This window comes from Lucilia sericata, unplaced genomic scaffold (genome assembly GCF_015586225.1).
Source record: "Lucilia sericata isolate MDLA Ls3-8-SP2 unplaced genomic scaffold, ASM1558622v1 Contig001735F_arrow, whole genome shotgun sequence".
In the NCBI taxonomy this organism is placed as follows: Eukaryota; Metazoa; Arthropoda; class Insecta; order Diptera; family Calliphoridae; genus Lucilia; species Lucilia sericata.
Genome location: NW_023995640.1, coordinates 49,971 through 74,774, shown reverse-complemented (window position 1 = coordinate 74,774; position 24,804 = coordinate 49,971). Strand labels below are relative to the sequence as shown.

General features: G+C 29.5%; 1 pseudogene; it reads left to right on the top strand.

The window, feature by feature from the left end:
* The first annotated feature begins 889 nt into the window (after positions 1 to 889).
* LOC119612570 overlaps positions 890 to 24,804 on the top strand; it is a 39,891-nt pseudogene continuing 15,976 nt past the window's right edge.

The following is a 24,804-nucleotide window of genomic DNA, read 5'->3' as shown; positions in this document are numbered from 1 at the left end:
AAATATTAAAAAAAACTCTTTTAAATAGTATTTTTATATGTTATATTTGAAAAAAATTGCACATAATTGTAAAAATAATTCAAATTCAGTGCAAATTTTTCTTCAAATACTAATACAATATTTTGAAACCAAATTTATACAATTTTACAAAATTTGCAGTTTTTTGGATAGAATATTTGCGGCTCTTCCACTGTTGCCAATTTAGCTATTTCTATTTTCTCAAATCTAGCGATTTTTGAATCCATTTTCCTGGAAAAAATATGATTTAGCTATTAGCTAGTAATCTAGCGATTTTTAAGTTGCTACAAAGTGACACTTATGTATATAACGGTATTATATACGAACAAAAGAAATAAACAAACAACACGAATTATTTTTGTTGTGTTTTTATGTCAATTGTTTGAGTGAAATAAAATTAAAGTTTTAAATAAAGTTTCAAGCTTCTAAAAATAATCTGGAAAACTTTAGGAATGGGTCTTAAATACAATCAAAAATTTCGGAGTGAGTGGCTAAGTCATGAAAAACTGAAATCGTGGGTTGTTCAGGATGAAAAAGATGACTCAAAAGGATTTTGCAAGTATTGCAGATGTTCCCTGTCAGGAAAACTGTACGATCTTTTAAGTCATGCGGAAACTAAAAAGCATAAATCAGCCTCCTCGCTTAGAAGTGCATGCTGGAAAAAGTTAGAATTTGTCCCAAATGCAAATATTGTTGACAATGTTAAAATGCAAGAAGTCGCTTTATCCTTATTTGTCAACATACTTCAAACAATTCGATTGACCACCTAAGTGATGTGTGTAAAAACAATTTTGATGACGCTAATAAAATTCGTATTCATAGAACCAAATGTACTGCAATAATTAGAAACGTTTTAGCGCCCCATTTCATAATGTACAAATACAGTATATTAGTGGATGAATCCACAGATGTTGGTGTCATCAAGTTGTTAGGTGAGTATTTTAATTCAAAAAGTTTATAGATAATCTGAAAATATTATATTTTCAGGTATTGTGATAATTTATTTTAGTACGGAAAAGCAAAAAGTTGTGTCAACATTTTTAAGTTTAACTGAAGTACATGACTCGACGGCTATAGGAATTACACAGGCTATTTTGAGCGTACTAAAAAAGTACAATTTGGAATTGCAAAATCTGCTGGGTATTGGCACAGACAATGCCAATGTTATGGTTGGTAACAGAAAAAGCGTCTACACGGAATTAAAAAAAGTTATTCCATTCCTGGAAACTATGCATGCCAAGTTCTCTTGAGTATCTCATAAACGAAACATACAATTGGTTTTCTCGAAGTTACATAAGGCAACAAAGCTATAAACATATATTTGAAGCAATAAATGATGGAGAGGTATGTATGCTTTTTTTTTGTTTTCTCATATACATATGTAATATTTTTCATTATAGGTTCCTTTAAAAATCACAAATATTTGCGATACTCGTTGGCTTTCTATCGAGGTCTCTATATCAAGAATAACTGCTCAATGGACTGAACTTAAAACACATTTTGGCATAGCGAAAAACTACGAAAAATGTTTTATGGCCCAAAATCTCTACGATTTATATAATGACATTAATCTATACTATTTGATATTTCTTCAACCAATACTGACACGAGTTCAAATTTTAAACAAGAGTTTCCAAAGTAAAAATTGTGACCCAACAAAACTACTAAATGACATGGAATTGACAATAAATTTCTTAAAGCAATTTGTTATAAATCCAATGGTGGAATTCGACATAATAACTTCAGATTTCAAAGAGCATATATGTTACGATTGTTATTTGGGATATAAATTTGAAACTCATATGAAAAGCTTGAAAGATCAAGGTATATTAAGTGAAGAAAAGGAACTAGACATTCGTAATTATTCCATTCAGTTTGTTGTTAATTTAATAATGGAATTGAAAAAAGGTATAATTTAATATATACATCTACATATAATTAATAATATTTAACATTCTATATTTTTACAGGTTACCTGAAAATTATAAAATATTAAAGTTGGTGAATTTACTTTCTGTTGAAAATACATTGAAGCCGAAAAATCATAATCTACTACCACTTTTAGAGATTTTTAATGTTAGTGTTGATTTAATTGATGCAATCAACAGTCAGTATAGTAACATAAGTTATGTCAAATGGACCGAAAATACATCAACGACTTCCTTTTGGTCTGAAGTTAATCTTTTTAAGGATTCTGCAGGAAACAATCCATTTAAGGATCTAGCTAAATTTGCTATTGAGATGTTATCACTCCCATGGTCCAACGCTGATGTTGAAAGGGTTTTTAGCCAACTGAACGTTGTTAAAACTAAATTAAGAAACAGATTAATTACTGATACCGTTAATGTTGTTTTACACGTAAGGTAAGCATTAGAAAATTAATAATCTCAAAATTTACATAATTTTATAGATACGGTTTAAAATTAAACAACAAATGTTGCTATAATTACGAAGTGCCGAAGTCAGTGGTGCACAAAATTGGAACAAATTCCACATACGAAAGTACAAATACAGAGGATTGGCTCACAATTTTCAATTAAATTAATTTTTAATTAAAACTGTTAACTAATTTTATTTTTTTATTGTTATAACTTATAACCATAGAAAAGGTATACATAGAACTGAAACTGAGTATGACAAAACCTAAGTCTGCTGTCAAAAACCTAAGTCGTGAGAATGTATTAGTTGAAAAATATGTAACCCAACAAACACAAACTCTTTCGTTTAAAAATTTCGATATTTTATGAAATAATGTTTTGAATTAGCCATTTTTATTCAATATCAGTTGACCAATGTAAGAAAGATCTTCATTAAAAATTATTCTTAATTTTAAATAAACTCTGTGTTTGCTGGCAAAGAATATAAAGAAATTGGGGCTTGTCAGTTGGTACGTAAAGGAGTTGTCATTCGGTACCTAACTCTAAGTATGTATTGGTAGAATTTTTGTATTAGTATTGGAGCTCCAACCACTTTCACCACACTTTCCAAACATACATACTTGCATAAAATCGTACATAAAAATTTTAGGAAAAATAAATAACATTTAAATTTCTACATTCGCAGATTTGTTAATTTATTTTGCTCACATCTAATCAGTAAACATTTAATAAATATATTTTTCGGACTTAAAATCTCTTTTTTTGCAAAAAAAATAAGTTTATTTTAAATAATTTTTTCATTTTCAATACCAAAATATACAACTTTGTTTTGTCAATTTTAATTTCAACACACAAAAATTAATTGTCAAAAAAATTCAAAAAATATTTTTTTAGTTTGTGAAAAATAAAAATATTTCGGATTGTTAAATGCGATAAAATTGTGTAAAAAATTAATAAATAGTTATGTGTTTGTGAAAAAACGTCGTTCAAGTCCTAATATCCCGGTATTTTCGCGAAAAAGTTTTGAAGTATTGCGAGAGAATTGAGTTCTCACAAGTGTGTTGAATTTACACAGAACTCGTCTGTGAAGAGAAGGAAATGTTATTGTTGTAAAACAATGTCATAGTCCAACTTCTTATTATTCTTTGTTTGCTGGGTTGAGTCAATATTGACACTTGAAAATTATATTAAAAAAATAAAAACGATTGAAAAATTTGTTTCTTCTGAAAATGTTTTCAATAATTTTATAGGAACAACATAACTTTTAGCAGTGTTTATTGCAGCAGCAGGTGCTATTTTGCCAAAGGAATTGTGCTAATGCTAAAATTAACGCTTGATATGAACGATTATTGTTAATTTCAAAGCAGCCCAAATGCAGTCAAAATACACCCTACACCACACTAATGGGAACGACATTTTGTTTATGTCTTAAAGTTTGTAATACCTGCGTCAATGTATTGATGTAATGTGTCCATAAATTAGCCTATTGATCTTTTTTGTAAGCGGTACATGCTATTCAAGAATAGGGTATTTATAAAATTCGACTCAACAAATTTTATATATACGAAATTTTGACTATATATTGTTATAATGAGTAGTACATTCATTAATTAAGCAAACATCAATCTCTTGAATATAACTTCTACATTAAAAAATACTAAATAACTTATTGCTACTTACCCGCAATGTGGTAGGGTATGATGTATTCGGATACATTTTGTACTTTCATATTTTTGTTATTTTATGTACATGTGAGAGAGTAATATTTCTTATTCTCAGTCTCAGTTCTATTTATTTTTCTATGCTTATAACCAGTGTACACTAAACAGGTATATGCAATCGAACAGCTGATAATTTTTTTGTTTTCTTATTTGCATACCTTCTCTGTCAAAATATGTTTTTGTTTATTTGAAACAAAATAAAATTTTAATAATAAAAAAATTTAAAATGTTTAGTTTGTAAAAAAATAATATTGTTTGCACAAAAAATACATTTCAACCATCTTCCGCATTGCGCCCTTTCTGAGATCCGCTGTCTTTAGCCAAACTTCATCCGTTTAGAATAGAACTTTAATGGCACAAATCAGGTCATTCCAGATATCAACTATCCCCCGTATTGCGCACGTTGAGAAGGCTGTTGTCTTTAGCCACACTTTGGTAGCCACAACACAACTTTTTTGGCACAAATCAGGCCAATTCAGATATCAACAATCTTTAGTATTGCGCCCGTTTTCGCCCACTTTCGTTTGCCAAACTTTTGTAGCTAAAGATACAAATTTCGTGGCACAAATCAGGTTATTCCAAAATCTTACTTTTGTCAGGTCCTCTGCCAATTCCTCTATAACATTTACCAATAGCATCCACCTTAATATAAGTATATAAACATGCATATCCCTTAAAATTCCATTTAAAATCACTGCATGTTTTTTGAAATAAAATTAAGAATTTTTTTAAAAGACAAACATCAAAAAATATTTTAATTTATTTTGACATTGAGCTCATACAATTACAAAAACAAAATACATGTTGTTTTTGTATTGTTGTAGTGATGCATATACCTGTTTAGTGTACCCTGCTTATAACTATGTATATACATATACAATGTATATGTTTTCTGAATTTAAATTAATTGTGAGTTTGTTATCATACGTATTTTTCAAAAATTTTGCGATAAATCGCTGACTTTTTGACATAATATTAAAATTCCGAAAAATTTAGCTATTTTTTAAAGTATATTTTCTTCAAAAAATTATAATAACTATTGTTTTAGCTATTTATCGCTAAAGTTTATTTTTTTTTTAATTTAGCTATTTTCTAGCTATTTTTTAGATGACTAGCGATATTTTTCGGAAAAAAGTTGGCAACAGTGGGCTCTTCCGTTATGCAAAATGTATAAATGAAAAAAAGTAGACATTGTAATTACGCGTCGTTTGATGTATACAGTGAATCACAGTGAAAATGGTCCACCAATGAGCAACAACTTGAAAGAGTAAAATACCTTAGAAGTTAACATAAATTTTAAAGAAAAATGGATAAATAATGTAGTTTAATTTATTTAAAATAAAAATTTATAAAAAAATACTTTTTAAATATATTTTTTACAACAAAAAATTACTTTATATGAAATAAGCCACAAATTAACACCACAGTAAAAATGGTCCATAATACAACACTACTATAAATAACGGTATTTTTATACCCTTCACCTTCGTGAGAAGGGTATATATAAGTTTGTCATTCCGTTTGTAATTTCTATAATATAATTTTCCGACCCCATAAAGTATATGCATATATTCTGGATCCTTATAGGTAGCGGAGTTGATTAAGCTATGTCCGTCTGTCTGTCTGTCCGTCTGTGTGTTTGTTGAAATCAGTTTTTAGAGGACTCCAGATGTCGGCGAGATCCGAATCTTCAATAATTCTGTTAGACATGCTTTCGAGAAGATCGCTATTTAAAATCAGCAAAATCGGTCCATAAATACCGGAGATATGAGCAAAAATCCGAGACAACCTCTGAAAATTTCATAAAAGAGACAATTTTTTTCATGCTTTAATATAAGCAACAAGAACAGCATTGCTTATTCATTGAGTATTTCGTTTCATATGTTCGGATGGCTCTGTGTTTCATTGCCTTGTGTATATTGTTTTTGTTTCTTTGTGTATTCATTTTCGTATGTTTGGATGTCTGTTGGTTTCATTGCGTTGTGTATTTTGTTTTTGTTTTTTTTTGAGAATTTCGTTTCGTATGTTTGGATGCCTGTGTGTTTCATTGCCTTCTGTATATTGTTTTTGTTTTTTGGTGCATTCAGTTTCGTATGTTTGGATGTCTGTTGGTTTCATTGCGTGTATATTGTTTTTGTTTCTTGATGTATTCATTTTCGTATGTTTGGATGCTGTTGGTTTTACTGCCTTGTGTATTTTGTTTTTTGTGTGGTTATTTCGTTTAGCGCAGTTGTTGTTCATTTTGTTTTGCTATTGTTATAATAATGATGTAGTCAGAAAAATGAAATATAAATTTTAATAAATTGATATTTATTAAACACACTATGATGAAGGGTATATAAGATTCGGCACAGCCGAATATAGCACTCTTACTTGTTTTATTTATTATTGTGCTTTTGTGTTGTTTACATTAGTTGGTGTACAAACCATAGAAAAATAAATAGAACTGAAACTGAGAATAAGAAATATTACTCTCTCACATGTACAGGTTCTGTGTGAATTTAATACAATTGTATGAGTATTTTTATTTTTTTTTACATAAAATAACAAAAATATGAAAGTACAAAATGTATCCGAATACACCATACCCTACCACATTGCGAGTAAGTAGCAATAAGTTATTTAGTATTTTTTAATGTAGAAGTTATATTCAAGAGATTGATGTTTGCTTAATTAATGAATGTACTACTCATTATAACAATATATAGTCAAAATTTCGTATATATAAAATTTGTTGAGTCGAATTTTATAAATACTCTATTCTTGTATAGCATGTACCGCTTACAAAAAAGTTCAATAGGCTAATTTATGGGCGGATTACATCATTACATCGACGCAGGTGTTACAAACTTTAAGACGTAAACAAAATACCGTTCCCATTAGTGTGGTGTAGGGTGTATTTTGACTGCATTTGGGCTGCTTTGAAATTAACAATAATCGTTCATATCAAGCGTTAATTTTAGCATTAGCACAATTCCTTTGGCAAAATAGCCCCTGCTGCTGCAATAAACACTGCTAAAAGTTATGTTTTCCCATAAAATTATTGAAAACATTTTCAGAAAAAAAAACAAATTTTTCAATCGTTTTTATTTTTTAATATTATTTTCAAGTGTCAATATTGACTCAACCCAGCAACCACAAAGAGTTTATTTAAAATTAAAAATAATTTTTAATGAAGATCTTTCTTACATTGGTCAACTGATATTGAATAAAAATGGCTAATTCAAACCATTATTTCATAAAATATCGAAATATAATATCAAACAAAAATATAAAAACTTTTTAAACGAAAGAGTTTGTGTTTGTTGGGTTACATATTTTTCAACTAATACATTCTCACGACTTAGGTTTTTGACAGCAGACTTAGGTTTTGTCATACTCAGTTTCAGTTCTATGTATAGCTTTTCTATGGTACAAACATTGAAACAAACGCATTTTATATCAGTTCCTCTAGTTACTTGTTAAGAAATTTAAAGATGGGACGACACACTACGCCTGAGCTACGAAATTTAATTACTGAGACGCAGTGTTTTTCATTTTAAGAAAAACTTGTGAAGCACACCCTTCCCGCTAATTAAAATTAATAAAATTATATTCTTTTAGGTTGCTAGTAATGAGATCTATAGCAAAATCTATAAGCCGTTTGAAAAATATAACAATTTTGGATTTAATGTAATTATAAAAAAATGCATTCGAATATATGCATAAATAAATTAAAATAATTTTTAATCTACAACACATAAATGCATAATTTTTTATACCCTACACCACCATAGTGGGGAGGGTATTATACGTCTGTGCTGATGTTTGTAACGCACACAAATACACCCACCTTAAAGTATACCGATCGACTCGGAATCACTTTCCGAGTCGATTAAGCCATGTCCGTCAGTCTGTCCGGCTGGCTGTCCATGTAAACCTTGTGCGTAAGGTACAGGACGCAATTTTCAAGATATTTTGCCGAAATTTGGACCATACGACCCACCGACGAAGCCTATTGAAAATGGTTGATATCGGTCCATTATTTCACCTAGCTCCCATACAACCCTACCCACCGAAAAGGGCTTTTGAGTTCATAATTATGTTAAATATTTTAGTATCTCTACAAAAATCGGCAGAACTTTGTTCTATATACGTCTTAATAATACTACAGATTTTCGTAATTATCGGACTTTATTTGACCCTAGCCCCCATACAAAGTCCTCTTCAGAAAATGACTTGAAAGTCAACAATTCTCTAATAAACACTAGTATTACGATGAAATCCAGCATACATAACTCTAATGTAAACGTAAAGCCATGTACCAAAATCTATAAGGATAGGCCCATATTTACCCTTGCCCCCATATAACCCTTCTTTTAGAAAATCACTTTTTTCAACAAATTGTTAAAATATTTCGGAATTAAGGTAAACAACTTAAATGCTTTGTTATTAAAAATAATCCACATTTTTTGGATATAACCTTCGTTGTGGATTATATCCACGCTTATATTTTTGAGTTTCAGGTAAAAACGTAATTTTGGGAATTTTTTTAAACTGTTAACTTTAAACTTTGGCGGCTTTTACAAAAAATTGTTCACGAGAAGATAATTGCACTTCTAAGATGTTAGACAATGTCCACACAAAATATCGTTGATGTGCTAATAAAAAATTTCATAATTTTTTTGAACCTCAAAATCTAAATTGAAAGGAGAATTTCCCATATACTGAAATTATTGAAAAGTGCGCAAGGAAAAATCCATTTCAAACCACCTCAATTAATGCAAAAGAATTTGAGTCATTGAACCCTTTTCAGCAATTATTTAATAATGTTGTTGAAATGTATATTTACCGCATTTTAATGCTTTATAATATTTCAAATGCATCTGTCACGACATGTGAAGAGGGTGCAATGATATTTTATATAAATGGTGTGGACCTAAAGCACATTTTTGATTTTAAGAAAAGTAAAATAATAATTATACCTATCCTTAGATCTCATCATTTCACATTTGTATACATGGATACTATAAAAAAAGTTTGTTTATATCGACTCAATGAGAAGAAAACATAATTCGAAAGAAACAATAACTTTTTTTTTCATTTTAAAGCAGTTAGGGGAAACTAGCTGGGTAGATGATGAAATAGAGCACCCATATCAAAAGGACACTTATAATTGTGGGGTTTATTGTTGCCAATTCATTGAGTCTCTAGTAACACAAATGGCACACAGTGGTATAGGAAAAAAAAAAAGAGGGAAATAATTCGGTAACTTCTAAACGGTTAATCCGATTTTAATGAAATTTGGTAGGCACAAAGAGGAGGTGTTGTCGAGTTTAGGTTTTGAATTTGGACCTTATAGGCCAACCAGGGGCCCGGCGGGGGTCCTCAAATTAGGACACCTCGGCTATGTTAAATTTTTAAAACGATCCTATTTCTTCATTTGAGTTCCGATTTCGTATATTTCGTATATAGAATCTCCTCATCGAGCACTATAAAAAATGTCGTCGTAGCAGTAAATTATCTCTTATAGTTTAGGAGATATTCGCATTTGAAAATTAAAATTTTAAAATTTTTACCGCCCTTTTTTTTTTGATAATAGCGGGTCCAAATATTTCCGATTTTCGCCATTTTTTTGGGAAAAAAGTATCTTTTTCTTTTTAAGTTATCTAAAAAGTTTCTAAAAAGATGTATATAGAATTTATACTTTTTGGAAAGCTGACTTTACATAAATACGATAAATGAAACAAAACCTAAAAATTTTTGATACCGAGGGGACCAGGTCCATCCAAAAAAACCCTATTTTTTATGGAAAATTCAATTTTGAGCAAAAATTCTCAAATCGCATAGTCGATATCAAATTATAGTGACCTGTTTTATATGACCCAATATGTTCTTAATCATTTTGTAACGGGTTTCGATAACCCCGCCCCTGGTATGGATATAATAGGCAAAAAAACTTTTTTGGGAATTCCGGGATTTCTAATAAGAAAATTCGAAATTTTTATTTAATTTTGGATTTTGAGTAAAAAAATCTACCTAACTGTAAAATTTCATCAAAAAATATTCATAAATAAAATTTTTATTGCAATTTGAAAAATTTGTATCTTCGCAAAAACTTAATAAAAAACATTTTTTATTTTTTTTTTAAAAAGTATTCCGCGAATTTTTTAATTTTCAAAAATTATATACAGTTTTGAAAAATAGACAAAATTACCTTTCCATTGATATATAACATGCCTACCTAATGTTTAAGTGACAAATTAATTAGGGAAAACTCAACATCTTTTAGAGAATTTACCTAGTACTATTATTTTCATCCATACATTTGTTAGACATGTTTTACTACCTAAATTTTTATGAATTTTTACAGCCACTTTTTACGATTAATCTTTTATTCTTTATCCCTAAAAAAATTAACAAGTATTTGTTTTATATAAAAATAGTCTTTATTTATTTTTTTTATAAATTAATATAATTTTGTAAAATAATCGGTATCACAGTAGTCCATATCTAAAAGATAAAGTAAATCTTTAAATTCATGAATATTTTCAAATGCTAACGTTTTGTAGCAAATCCAACGTTTCCTTATAGTAGATAAAACAGGATCAGAAGATAGAATCAGATTATTAAAAATATCTTCATTTTGAGACTGCCTAGAACACTTCCTTGAGCTAAACTGATGAATATGCTTAAAGTCTCTATTCCTCGATTCGTGGGGTTCTTCTGTAAGCTCTCCTAAAGGCAGAATACTATGTTCTATGATGACCTTTCCATGACATAATATCTTGTGAACTGTAGGTGTCATTTCTTTCCAGGGATATAATTCCAAAAGTAATTTAGAAACTTTTGTAGAATACTCTCCAAATTTTGTTGCGTTCACTTTATGCTTGCTATTTATCGCCATTAGAATAATATTGACCATTTGCAGTAAATCCATATTAATTCCGGTTATTTCGGAAGTAGTTTCAAAATGTTTAAAAAAACGTCTAGCGGTATTACCATCGTTTGTGCTTCCATATCCTGTGAGTGGTTTATCAATATTTAATCCCATCCGCTTTTTAAATTCCTCTTGAATTCTTCTTTTCTCACTGGCTCTCATTTCCATTAACTCCTTATTGTTATTTGCACTTTTGTTTGCATTTTCCGGTATGCTTCTGTACTTTAAATCATATGCTAAATGTAGAAAATGTTCCAGAAATCGTATGCGAGCATGTAGGGGGGATATTCCAAATTGTAATGTTTCCTCATTTATTGACCTTTGCTTGGAAATATTCGAAAATTCTGATTTTTATCACCACATATGTAGCAGTACCAAGTAGATGATGTTCCTGTAATGGCATTTCCAACTTTCCCATCAATCATTGTAAGTTTTAAATCATAGGACATGTTAAACGAATAATTTTCTATTTCGATTGTTATAGGTTCCAAGTTTTTAATTTCTGCTTCAATACGATTTATCAAATCTTGAGTTGTTGTTTTGGATTCCTTTATATACTCAAAGCTTATTGGCCTACAAAAAGCTTTGGATCCTGGAGTCGAATTCTTCCAAATATCATCGAAACTGGTTGATGGAGAATCGCTGTCAGCATACTTTCGAATTCTTAATGGAACTAGCGATGCCATAAATACACTTTTATACTCGGAAGATGATTCACTTGTGTTGATTTGTTTATATTCCGAGAGTGCTGATAATCCATCACATCCCCACTTACAAATGAGTTGAAGATCACAAGAATTTATTTTTTTTAGTTGGTCTGAAGAAAAGTCAGAAGCAATCCTTAAAGCAGTATTTTCGAGTAGAGCGCCGAGTCCAATAACAGCCTTCCGATCAGTTATTTCAATAGGAGGTGGTATAATGCTTTTCTTCTTTTCATTTATTTTGTCATATGATGGTAAAACATCCACTCCTTTTTCAGATAGCGCCTTTCTTAACGTTATGTAGTTATCACGACTTAATCCCAGCTGCAACATAAGCGCAATAGCTTCTTCCTCAGTGAACGTTGTATCAGATGATGGTGTGGGTATACTCTTTACAATTCTTTTCAGTCGTCTTGGTGATGCGGTTGGAAGAATATTTGCAATTTTTATGGCATCCAAAGGCTATTTTTCTTTTCTTAACATTGCTTTAAAAGTGTCCGAAACTTCTTCGTTAGATAAGGTTTCTAGTGAAGTTGATAACCTTTTCCTCTTTGATTTTGAGCTCAAATCCTCATACTGCTTACAGGGAGCACCAACAGTTGATACGCAAATAGCAACTTCTACACATTCATCCAGCCAATCAGAAAATTTCGATCGAAATTTACCAATGGAATACCGAACACTCTTCAGATTTATATCAACTGATTTTATAAAATTTTCAATTTTACATATATCAGTTTTATCCACTTTATTTTTATGTGCAGTTTCAATATCAGTTTCGTATCCTTATGTAATGAATTTTTCCTCAATAGGTCACTTTAATAAGCTACCTATTAAAGTGACCTATAGGGGTAAAAATCTTTACAGTTAAAAAAATAATACCTGAAAATTTTTTAATATATGTAACAAATTTAAGAGTTAACCTTATAGATGAAAATAATAGTGCTAGGTAAATTTTCTAAAAGATGTTGAGTTTTCCCTAATTAATTTGTCACTTAAAAAACATTAGGTAGGCATGTTATATATCAATGGAAAGGTAATTTTGTCTATTTTTCAAAACTGTTTTGAAAATTAAAAAATTCGCGGAATACTTTTTTTAAAAAAAAATTAAAAAATGTTTTTTATTCAGTTTTTGCGAAGATACAAATTTTTCAAATTGCAATAAAAATTTTATTTATGAATATTTTTTGATGAAATTTTACAGTTAGGTAGATTTTTTTACTCAAAATCCAAAATTAAATAAAAATTTCGAATTTTCTTATTAGAAATCCCGGAATTCCCAAAAAAGTTTTAAAAAATCCCAAAAATGTGATTTTTTGCCTATTATATCCATACCAGGGGCGGGGTTATCGAAACCCGTTACAAAATGATTAAGAACATATTGGGTCATATAAAACAGGTCACTATAATTTTATATCGACTATGCGATTTGAGAATTTTTGCTCAAAATTGAATTTTCCATAAAAAATAGGGTTTTTTTGGATGGACCTGGTCCCCTCGGTATCAAAAATTTTTAGGTTTTGTTTCATTTATCGTATTTTATGTAAAGTCAGCTTTCCAAAAAGTATAAATTCTATATACATCTTCTTAGAAACTTTTTAGATAACTTAAAAAGAAAAAGATACTTTTTTCCCAAAAAAAATGGCAGAAAATCGCCTTTTTTTAATTTTTTAAATTAAAATGCCTATAACTTTGGACTCAGTCATGATTTTTACATAATTCTTTCACTGCTTGATATATAAACTTGTTGTTTAGCGAATAAAAAAAAATGGCGAAAATCGGGAATATTTGGATCCGCTATTATCAAAAAACTAAAGTAAGGACGGTAAAAATTTTAAAATTTTAATTTTCAAATGCGAATATCTCCTAAACTATAACAGATAATTTACTGCTACGATTTTTTATAGTGCTCGATGAGGAGATTCTATATACGAAATTTTTTTTAAATCGGAACTCAAATGAAGAAATAGGATCGTTTTAAAAATTTAACATAGCCGAGGTGTCCTAATTTGAGGACCCCCCGCCGGACCCCTGGTTGGCCTATAAGGTCCAAATTCAAAACCTAAACTCGAAAACACCTCCTCTTTGTGCATACCAAATCTCATTAAAATCGGATTAACCGTTTAGAAGTTAACGAATTATTTCCCTCTTTTTTTTTTTGATCCCAATAACTACAGAAACAAATGAAAATGTTATTGCTGAAATACAGAAATAATGTAATAATTATTGAAATGCCACACCTGTTTACAATCTGTTGATCCCATATGTTTTAACAATATTATAATTCAAAAAATTCTGTCAAAAATTATTTCAATAATATTTGTGTTTGCATAAGAAGCGTTTTTAACTTAATAGTAAATAATATTGAAAATATACATATGGGTAATTTCTTGACAAGTGGCGCAACTTTTAAAATCGATGTCTTCCAAGGTTAGTAATATTGAATAGTAGACCAAACACAAATTTTCACCTCTATCGGTCAAGAACTACCGGAGTTAGAGGTCGTCAAAGTTGGACATTTCGGACATACAGTTTTTTTTTTCAAATAAGTAAAAATTGTCCAAAGAAGTTTAGATACCTATTTCTTCACTATTTCCAATTTAATTTTTTAAATGGAAAAAAAATGTTTGCTTAAAAGCAAGCTTATACAATTTCCTTTAAGGGTTTTATAGTCGTTTAATTGGATGCGAGTAGAATGTACATTAAAAAATGATTTTTTAACTCAAGAATAAGAGTTTTTAAACATGTGGCTATACCCCTATTTTTTCAAAATTGTTTTTTTTTTTTTTTTTTTGAAAACGACTATAAAGCCCTTAAGGGAAATTGTATAAGCTTTCTTTTGAGCAAAAAAGGTATTAAAAAAATAAAAATAGTGTAGAAATAGCTAGCTAAACTCCTTTAGACAATTTTTACTAGGACCAAAGTTACTCTCATTTGAAAAAAAGTCTGTATGGCCAAAATTTGTGTCTCGCCCACTATCCAATAGTACTAACCTTGACGCAAATCTGAAAGACATGGATTTTAAAAGTTGACACGAAATTGCGAAACATATAAAGGACACTTTTCTAACTTCATTGACAATGAAATAATCATTCATGGTATTATTACTTACGAATGACATTTTGAATATAAAAATATCAATAATTTATGTGCAATCGGAGGTGCCACTTTAAAATTTCTTAAATAAATTATGAAACAATAAATGAAATTGCCTTAAAATGTTGAATAATCTATATAACTAACTTTTGAGAAGATTCCTTCTTTTCGAAATGTTCTGTAAAATTGTCTATAAAAAATTTAAATAATTTATTTTATAGGTTTTTAATTTAATTAAAAAAATTATAAAAGCGGTACTATACGCCCAACAAAGTTTTGAAATGCCAAGACATAAGTAAGTAAAGGATCGAAAAAAAAGTTATATTTTTATATTGATAACGCATTACGGCTATGCATTATTTATTTTTAATATCCTTTTGTTAACTAAATATTAAAAAAATACAAAAGTAAAAAGTTATCAATTATTTTTACTTCAACTGTATACATTTTTCAAAAAAAATGCTGTTCCTATAAAATTATAGTAAATTATAAATATGTTGTTGAGTTGATTAGTGTCACTCTTAGATACTTTTTAGTAAAATATTTAAAATCCAGAAATCTCTTTTAAATTTTTCATATTCATCATCCTGTCAGCTATTTCAGTATTGAGTCTTTTTTAATATTTTCTACATCTCGCAGATTAATAATTTTATTACTGAAAAGATCTGATATTTTGCAACAAGTTTATTTTACTTAAAATTAATTGTTAAAAAGTAATTCATTTATTTCGCTAATTTTAACTATATTTAATATTACTTATCCATTTAAAAGCTAGAATCTAATTTCTATTTATTATTTCCGATCTTCCAAAATTCAGAAATATCCAATATCTTAAAAAATATTTTTATTTTATATTTTAAAACTGTGCATAATTTAAATTTTCATGATGTAGTACATCACATCCTCCTACCAATTTTCATCATTTACTTAAATATGACCAAAAATATTGTAAATTATATTATATTAATATATAAATATCAAAACTGTAAATAATTAAAATTTTTTTCATCTACTTAAATTGCATTACAGAGAAACATTATCATTAGTTATGTGTGTATATATTTTTAATTATTTTTATTTTATTTATAATCAAACAAAAATTCTAATATAAAAAATTACCAAAAAATAAACATATAATAAAAAAATGGGAGTTATCCATTAAATAAAAAATTTCTTAATTTGTATAGGTCTGATCAGGAAAACAGTTCAACCGTTTGGTTACTGACTGATTAGTCTACTATTTCCATCGCCTGCCCCTCCTCTAATAAATTCGTGGAATTTATTATCGTCTTTGAAAATTAATAATAAGTTGCGAAGAACGCTAAACAAACACTGTGTGTAGCTTACATTTTTGAATGTAATGGTCCAAAATATATCTTTGAAATACATTTGTGGAATCTTCGGATAATACTGCAATTTCCGATCTAGGTTTAAAAATTCGGAGCCTTTTTTCAGGTGACATAGTATTTATGAACACCTCAGAATTACTGCATTACGACAGATGCATTCCAGGGATATTGTATGCAGCTTCTTGTCCAGAAACTTCCGAGGCAGATATGAATTTGTTTCCGATGTGCTGAAGTCTTTGTTTGATGCTAAAATTTCCCATCTGTATTTCATTCATTGCCTCTTGTAATAGCCTTCATTCTCCTCTGTTTGACTTATTTATATAGTTCACAATTGAATGTTCACATTAGCTCTTTGCATTGCTAATATTTTAGGGTTAAACGCATTATGCATCTTTTTGCAAAATGCAAAAATACTATATCCCTCCTAGGTTAAGTTAACTCTTACGTCTGCCAAGAAACTTTCAAATCATTCAAATCTATTATCACCCTCATCCGATAAATTTGCGTTAAAATCTTCTGAATCTCTTCATGGTTTTCAAAAATATTTTTATCTATGTCATTTGGAATTGGGAGAAGAATTTCCATATTTGATGAAGGTGGATATGGTATAAGAAATCTGCATATCTGATTATTTTTACCCATGTCATCTGAAAGTGGGAGAAAAATTTATTTATTTGACAAAGGAGGATATGGAATATGAAATATGTATATCTTTTGTCCTTGAATTTCTCTTTGATACGTTCTATTATGATTATGTTTTTGATATGAAACATAATTTGACACTTCCGTTATTGTTAATATATGTATAATTGTCAATAAAATTAATTACTGCTGGGAAAGTACTCTCATCATTTATGTTAAATATTGGTGAATTTGATTGGTGAATTTGATAACTTTATGTTCTCCAGCACTTTTAAAATGTTTAAAGAGATATCGTGAACACGTTATTGGATCAAGTCGTATTAAATTATATTTCTCCTGCGTGGTAAGATTCAACGCTTCTTCTTCAGTAATAACTCTATTTTGCACGACTTTCGCTAAAATAACTAGCAGTTTAGGACATTTCGATTCAGCAATATTACCAAACCAAATTGTCGATTCAACGCTTATTCTTCAGTACATAACTCTATTTTGATAGTTCCAACTTTTTACATATATGAATATAAAATTTTGTCACATCTTGTGTGATATCGCCGTACCTCTGATTTAATAATTTTTACTACTGTATTCTTTTAACTCCACAGTATATCGACAGATATAATAGCTCTTCACCAAGTATCGGATAGCTTATATTATTTTCTTTGGTCTGATTGTTTCAGTCATAAAGCTATGATTAAATTGTAATATTCTTTTAAGATGAACTTGGTGTTCAGTGTTTCTTTAGGATTCATTTCTTCAGGATCGGTTAAATCCACATTATCTTCATTCATTAGCACCTCTACTATAATACTTAACTTAATAAGCATTATAAAGTTAAGCATAAGGCAGTAAGTCCTATGTTAGTCAAAACTTGCAGGAGAGGATTTTTGGTACTATTCCGTTCTATGACATGTACTTTTTGATTGATTGAATATTTTTAAAATGAGACTTTTTGGTATTTTTTCGTTTTACGACACAAATGGATTAGTATGACTATCAAAATATGCTCTTAAATACTTTAGTAAAAAAACAAGTAAGAAATTATAGTCGGGCGAGGCCGACCATATAATACCCTACACCTGTTACAAAAATAAAATGTGATGTAGTTTTCATAATAAAGCATTTAAGTTGAATTGTACCTTGTCTCAGATATACTTAAGCCATTTATTGTTGAATAAAATTGTGGACATTTAAGTCAAATTTTGAAGGAGGCTTTGTATAGGGGCTATGGTCAAATGAGACCCTATAATTAAAAAATTCATGAGAGTCATCTAGGCTAGTATAGAACTTGGTTCTGCAGCTTTTTGTCGAGATACGAGTATGTTAAACATAATTATGAACTTAAAAGCCCTATTCGTCGGGTTCAGTTGTATGGGGGCTAGGTGAAATCATGGACCTATGTTAACCATTTTTAATAGGCTCCCGTACCATAGATCATGTACCGAATTTCATTGAATTATCATCAAAATTGCAACCTGAAGTTTGATTACAAGGTTTACAAGCCATATTTAGGCGTTCAGTTGTATGGGGGCTAGGTGAAATAATGGACCGATATTAACCATTTTCAATAGGCTTCGTTCCAGGGACAATAGAAGATCATGTACCAAATTTCATTGAATTATCTTCAAAATTGCGACCTGTAGTTTTATTACAAGGATTACATTTACGGACAGACGGGCGGACATAGCTAAATCGACTCATAAAATGATTCTAAACATATTGGCATACTTTAAGGTGAGTATAATAGGACCAATATTATTGTGCGTTACAAACATCAGCACAAACCCAATATACCCACCCCACTAAAGTGGTGTAGGGTATAATTAGTATACGTTGTTATCAAAGTACAGGTCGCAATTTTCAATATAATTTCATGAAATTTGGAATACACGTTTGTTTTGACCCAAGCCTGTTGAAAATGGTTAAAATAAAATATAAATAAATAATATATTTGTACGACCATATCTAAAACCCTTATATAAAAAGAATTTAAAATTTTGCACTACTTGCAAAATTATTCTCAAATTTATGTATGTATATCAGATAGAGCTTTTTTGCTACGAAAATTTTCATAAAACCAACAAATAGGGAGTTTTTCATAAAAATATAAAATTTTTATTTGATGTAATATCAATCAATATTATATTTTATGCAATTAAATGGAGTGAAAGAAACCAAATTGTTAAAACAGCACCAGATTATAATGTTTTGGTCCAATATCAACGTTATATGGTTAAACACGACAGTAAAATTATACCAATTAGTGTCATAATGAGCGATATCTCGAAAACTATTAAGCCGATTTTTAATATTTTTACTTATTTGTGTTCAGCATGTCGAAATTAGTAAGAAAATCTGTTTTGCAACAGAAAATTATCCAAAGGGATTGAGTTTAAAGCAATTTTTTGAATAGATAGAGAGTTTTGCATTCAATTTTTTTATTTTTTTAAAATAGAAAAAATTTCAAAATGCTTTAAAATTGACAAAAATATATTTTTGTCTTTGAAATTTATATCACTGATGCGGGATTGTCTGCTGGATATTTTGCCATCAGAATCTCATTTACATGAAAATTACAGATAGCGACTATTGAATATAGTCCCTCGATATGTAAACATGCCACTATCAAAAGAAATGTTACGGTCGCTGACAAAATTGCCGATACATGAAATTATATGATGGAAAATAAAAAAACGGGATCATACTCTAGCTCCATTTGAAGTTACTGATGATTCGTTGGATTGCCAAATACCAATGAGAAGCACAACAGAATAACTCTTTGGGGAGAATCAAAATGTTCAAATTGAAAAAGGACAGTTAAAAATAAAAATTACATAATTGAACATATATAATAAATTTAGACGTTCCTAAAAATGAGAATGTAAAAGCTACAAAGTCATAGAAGATCTGACTGGAGAGGAATATAAAAAACATAACAATGTTTGTATTTTGTGTTTTTATAAGTTCTTTATGCAAAAAAGTAATGTATAGTCGGGCGAGGCCGACCATATAATACCCTACACCTGTTACAAAAATAAAATGTGATGTAGTTTTCATAATAAAGCATTTAAGTTGAATTGTACCTTGTCTCAGATATACTTAAGCCATTTATTGTTGAATAAAATTGTGGACATTTAAGTCAAATTTTGAAGGAGGCTTTGTATAGGGGCTATGGTCAAATGAGACCCTATAATTAAAAAATTCATGAGAGTCATCTAGGCTAGTATAGAACTTGGTTCTGCAGCTTTTTGTCGAGATACGAGTATGTTAAACATAATTATGAACTTAAAAGCCCTATTCGTCGGGTTCAGTTGTATGGGGGCTAGGTGAAATCATGGACCTATGTTAACCATTTTTAATAGGCTCCCGTACCATAGATCATGTACCAAATTTCATTGAATTATCATCAAAATTGCAACCTGAAGTTTGATTACAAGGTTTACAAGCCATATTTAGGCGTTCAGTTGTATGGGGGCTAGGTGAAATAATGGACCGATATTAACCATTTTCAATAGGCTTCGTTCCAGGGACAATAGAAGATCATGTACCAAATTTCATTGAATTATCTTCAAAATTGCGACCTGTAGTTTTATTACAAGGATTACATTTACGGACAGACGGGCGGACATAGCTAAATCGACTCATAAAATGATTCTAAACATATTGGCATACTTTAAGGTGAGTATAATAGGACCAATATTATTGTGCGTTACAAACATCAGCACAAACCCAATATACCCACCCCACTAAAGTGGTGTAGGGTATAATTAGTATACGTTGTTATCAAAGTACAGGTCGCAATTTTCAATATAATTTCATGAAATTTGGAATACACGTTTGTTTTGACCCAAGCCTGTTGAAAATGGTTAAAATAAAATATAAATAAATAATATATTTGTACGACCATATCTAAAACCCTTATATAAAAAGAATTTAAAATTTTGCACTACTTGCAAAATTATTCTCAAATTTATGTATGTATATCAGATAGAGCTTTTTTGCTACGAAAATTTTCATAAAACCAACAAATAGGGAGTTTTTCATAAAAATATAAAATTTTTATTTGATGTAATATCAATCAATATTATATTTTATGCAATTAAATGGAGTGAAAGAAACCAAATTGTTAAAACAGCACCAGATTATAATGTTTTGGTCCAATATCAACGTTATATGGTTAAACACGACAGTAAAATTATACCAATTAGTGTCATAATGAGCGATATCTCGAAAACTATTAAGCCGATTTTTAATATTTTTACTTATTTGTGTTCAGCATGTCGAAATTAGTAAGAAAATCTGTTTTGCAACAGAAAATTATCCAAAGGGATTGAGTTTAAAGCAATTTTTGGAATAGATAGAGAGTTTTGCATTCAATTTTTTTTATTTTTTTAAAATAGAAAAAATTTCAAAATGCTTTAAAATTGACAAAAATATATTTTTGTCTTTGAAATTTATATCACTGATGCGGGATTGTCTGCTGGATATTTTGCCATCAGAATCTCATTTACATGAAAATTACAGATAGCGACTATTGAATATAGTCCCTCGATATGTAAACATGCCACTATCAAAAGAAATGTTACGGTAAATATCGCTGACAAAATTGCCGATACATGAAATTATATGATGGAAAATAAAAAAACGGGATCATACTCTAGCTCCATTTGAAGTTACTGATGATTCGTTGGATTGCCAAATACCAATGAGAAGCACAACAGAATAACTCTTTGGGGAGAATCAAAATGTTCAAATTGAAAAATGACAGTTAAAAATAAAAATTACATGATTGAACATATATAATAAATTTAGACGTTCCTAAAAATGAGAATGTAAAAGCTACAAAGTCATAGAAGATCTGACTGGAGAGGAATATAAAAAACATAACAATGTTTGTATTTTGTGTTTTTATAAGTTCTTTATGCAAAAAAGTAATGTCTCGGTTTATAGAGCAAAATAAATACAACATGCAGACGATGTGCACGTACGGATGGGATCGTCTAAACGCAATAAGCTCTATGGCCACACGTTAAAATTTTGTAAACACATACCAAAAAAGTGAAACAGCTGTTTCCATCTTACTCTGTTATGGTTTTATACCAATCGTGTAAACAGAAAAAATATAAATTATAAGACTTTTATTCTTTTTTTTTTTTGTCATACGGATGGAATTTAATTTGAATTTTTCATTAGACTTTACGAATGTAAAGTACACGGTTACACGTTACATTTAGCAGCTTCAGGAAAAACTTTAAGATGTGTGGAATGTGCCAAAAACAGAGTTAGTTATTCGAAACTAAAAAAATACTGCCTACAGCGAAAGCAATTCTTTCTCGCCATAATCTCACTGAGATTTGTAACTTTTTGGACAGAATAAAATTGTTTATTAATGGGAAGAAAACAAAAAATCTATTGAATTGGCCTAACTGGAAAAGAGTTTGTAATGATGTAAGTGCCGCATTATATGGTGCAGTATTAAAAGCTTGTACTACATTTCTAAATAACTTGAAATGTAATCCAAAATTTAAACCAGATTTTGTTGTTTTGCCCTGGTGCAAATGTCATTACCTACACATAATTTATAAAGAATTGAATTCAAGATTTTGCAAAAATAATTTTTTGAGACACTTAAGAATGCTTTAGTAGCAGTATTCAATTTTACTACAATAGAAGAATGCCAGCGATGGTTTAAACATATTTTTATAATTTTGTTGTCTCCAACAGCTTTTCAATCAAGTTAAAGTTAAGGCCAGATGTCTTCGTAAAGACTAAGTGAATTGATTATCACAGTTCATTAAAAGAATGGCGTTACCGTTACAAAATATTTGGATCTACAAACGATGAAATTGATGACTTAATTCAATTAAGCTACAATGATTTAAATAAAGTTAATGAGAGTAGTGGAATAAATAAAGAGCATTCCTATTTATCTTCTACTCCCATTGATAAAAAAACACATTTTGCTTTATTGACTGAAGTGTCGTAATAATAGAAAAAGAATACAGTTATATTTTAACAGACACTACAGCTAAAACTGAATCTGAGAAGACATGGAGAAAAGTAGACCTAATTAAACGAAAATTAATTAGGCCTACAAAAATGCATGGATCTCATATAGAGAAGAAAATTGCAAAGGTCCGAGAAAATATTGAAAATAATAATTTTGGAAAAAAGGGCGATTTTCGGTTTAAATTTGATATATTATTTTTTGAAGTTAATAATGTTAATTCAATTAATATTGGATTTTATGACTATATACATAGAAATCTCAGATTGGAACCCTTTAAATGATGATCGCGGGTTGAGGAATTTTGTATTTATAAAAGAAAGTAGGACTACTTACTGTTACATTATGCCAGTTCAAGTACAAAATATAGAATTTGACAAAATGTTAACAAAAAATCAGCCAGATTTGTTACTTGTTCTTATCTTATTTTCTAATCCTTAAGTTTTCAACACATGGGTTTATTTATATAAATTCCTTTGTAAGCCAAAGTGTTATAAAACGCATACATGTATATCCGTTTCTGACTAGTTTAGGAAAAAATGCAACCTTGTAGAAATATGAAGAGATTTTTAACAAGGACTTACTAAAAGATACCATTAGTTGTGGAATTTTAGTTTTAATGTAATAGGCAAAAATTCTCAAAAATGAGCTTTTTATACCCTCCACCACCATTAGTGGTGATAGAGGGTATATATAAGTTTGTCGTTCCGTGTGTAACACCAAGAAATATTCATCTAAGACCCAACAAAGTATATATATTCTGGGTCCTTATCAAATTCTGAGTCGATTTAGCTAAGTCCGTCTGTCTGTCTGTGTAAAACACGCTCACGTTAAAACTAAGCAAAGGAAATCAACCAAATTCACCCAAAATATTTATTATTATCCTAAGCAGTTTGGTATTGAAAATCAGCAAAATCGGTTCACAACATCAAAAGTAATGAGTAAAAATTTCAAACTACCTCGAAAAAAAATACGTTTTTTTTCATAATTCTTTTAAAGTTTTCTCAGAAACTACCAAAGATATTTCGATGAATTTTGTCACACATTATTTTTTTATGGCAGTGATCAATTATGTTCAAAATCTTTACAATCGATCCCATATTTCCCATAGCCCCCATACAAAGATATATATTCCCGGAAATTAGTTTATCGTTAATAACTCCCTCAAATATATTGGTATCAACACAAAATTTTGTACTTTTGTAACGTAGACCTCAGTCGGTCCACAATTGGTCATAGCTCCCATATAAGGTCCACTTCCGAAAATCACTTAAACGCATATATTTCATTGATGAATAAAGCTATTGTGATAAATTTCGAGTAGGGTGTGTTTTGTATACATACAAATCATTCTACAACATTTTTTACGGATCGGTCCATTATTGGTCATAGCTCCCATATAAGGCCCACTTCCGAAAATCATTTCAAAGCTCATATTTCATTGTCAACTAAAGCTATTCTGCTGAAATTTGACACAAATATGTTTAGTCTAAATATAAATCACTCTACGAAATTTTTTCCGGATAGGCCCATAATTGGTCATAGCTCCCATATAAGGTCGACTTCCGAAAATCACTTAAACGCGTATATTTCATTGAATTATAAAGCTATCGGGATAAAATTCAACACAAATCTGTTTTATATACATATAAATCATTCTACGAATTTGTTTACGGATCGGTCCATAATTGGTCATAGATCCCATATAAGGTCCACTTCCGAAAATCACTTAAAAGCACATATTTCAATGCTATGTAAAGCTATATTGATAAAATTCGAAACAAATATGTTTTACCTAAACCTGAATCACTTTACGAAGTTTTCTCCGGATAGGCCCATAATTGGTCATAGCTCCCATATAAGGTCCACTTCCGAAAATCACTTAAACGCATATATTTCATTGAATTCTAAAGTTATCGGGATAAAATTCGACAGAAATGTGTTTTGTGTGCATTCAAATCATTGTACTATTTTTT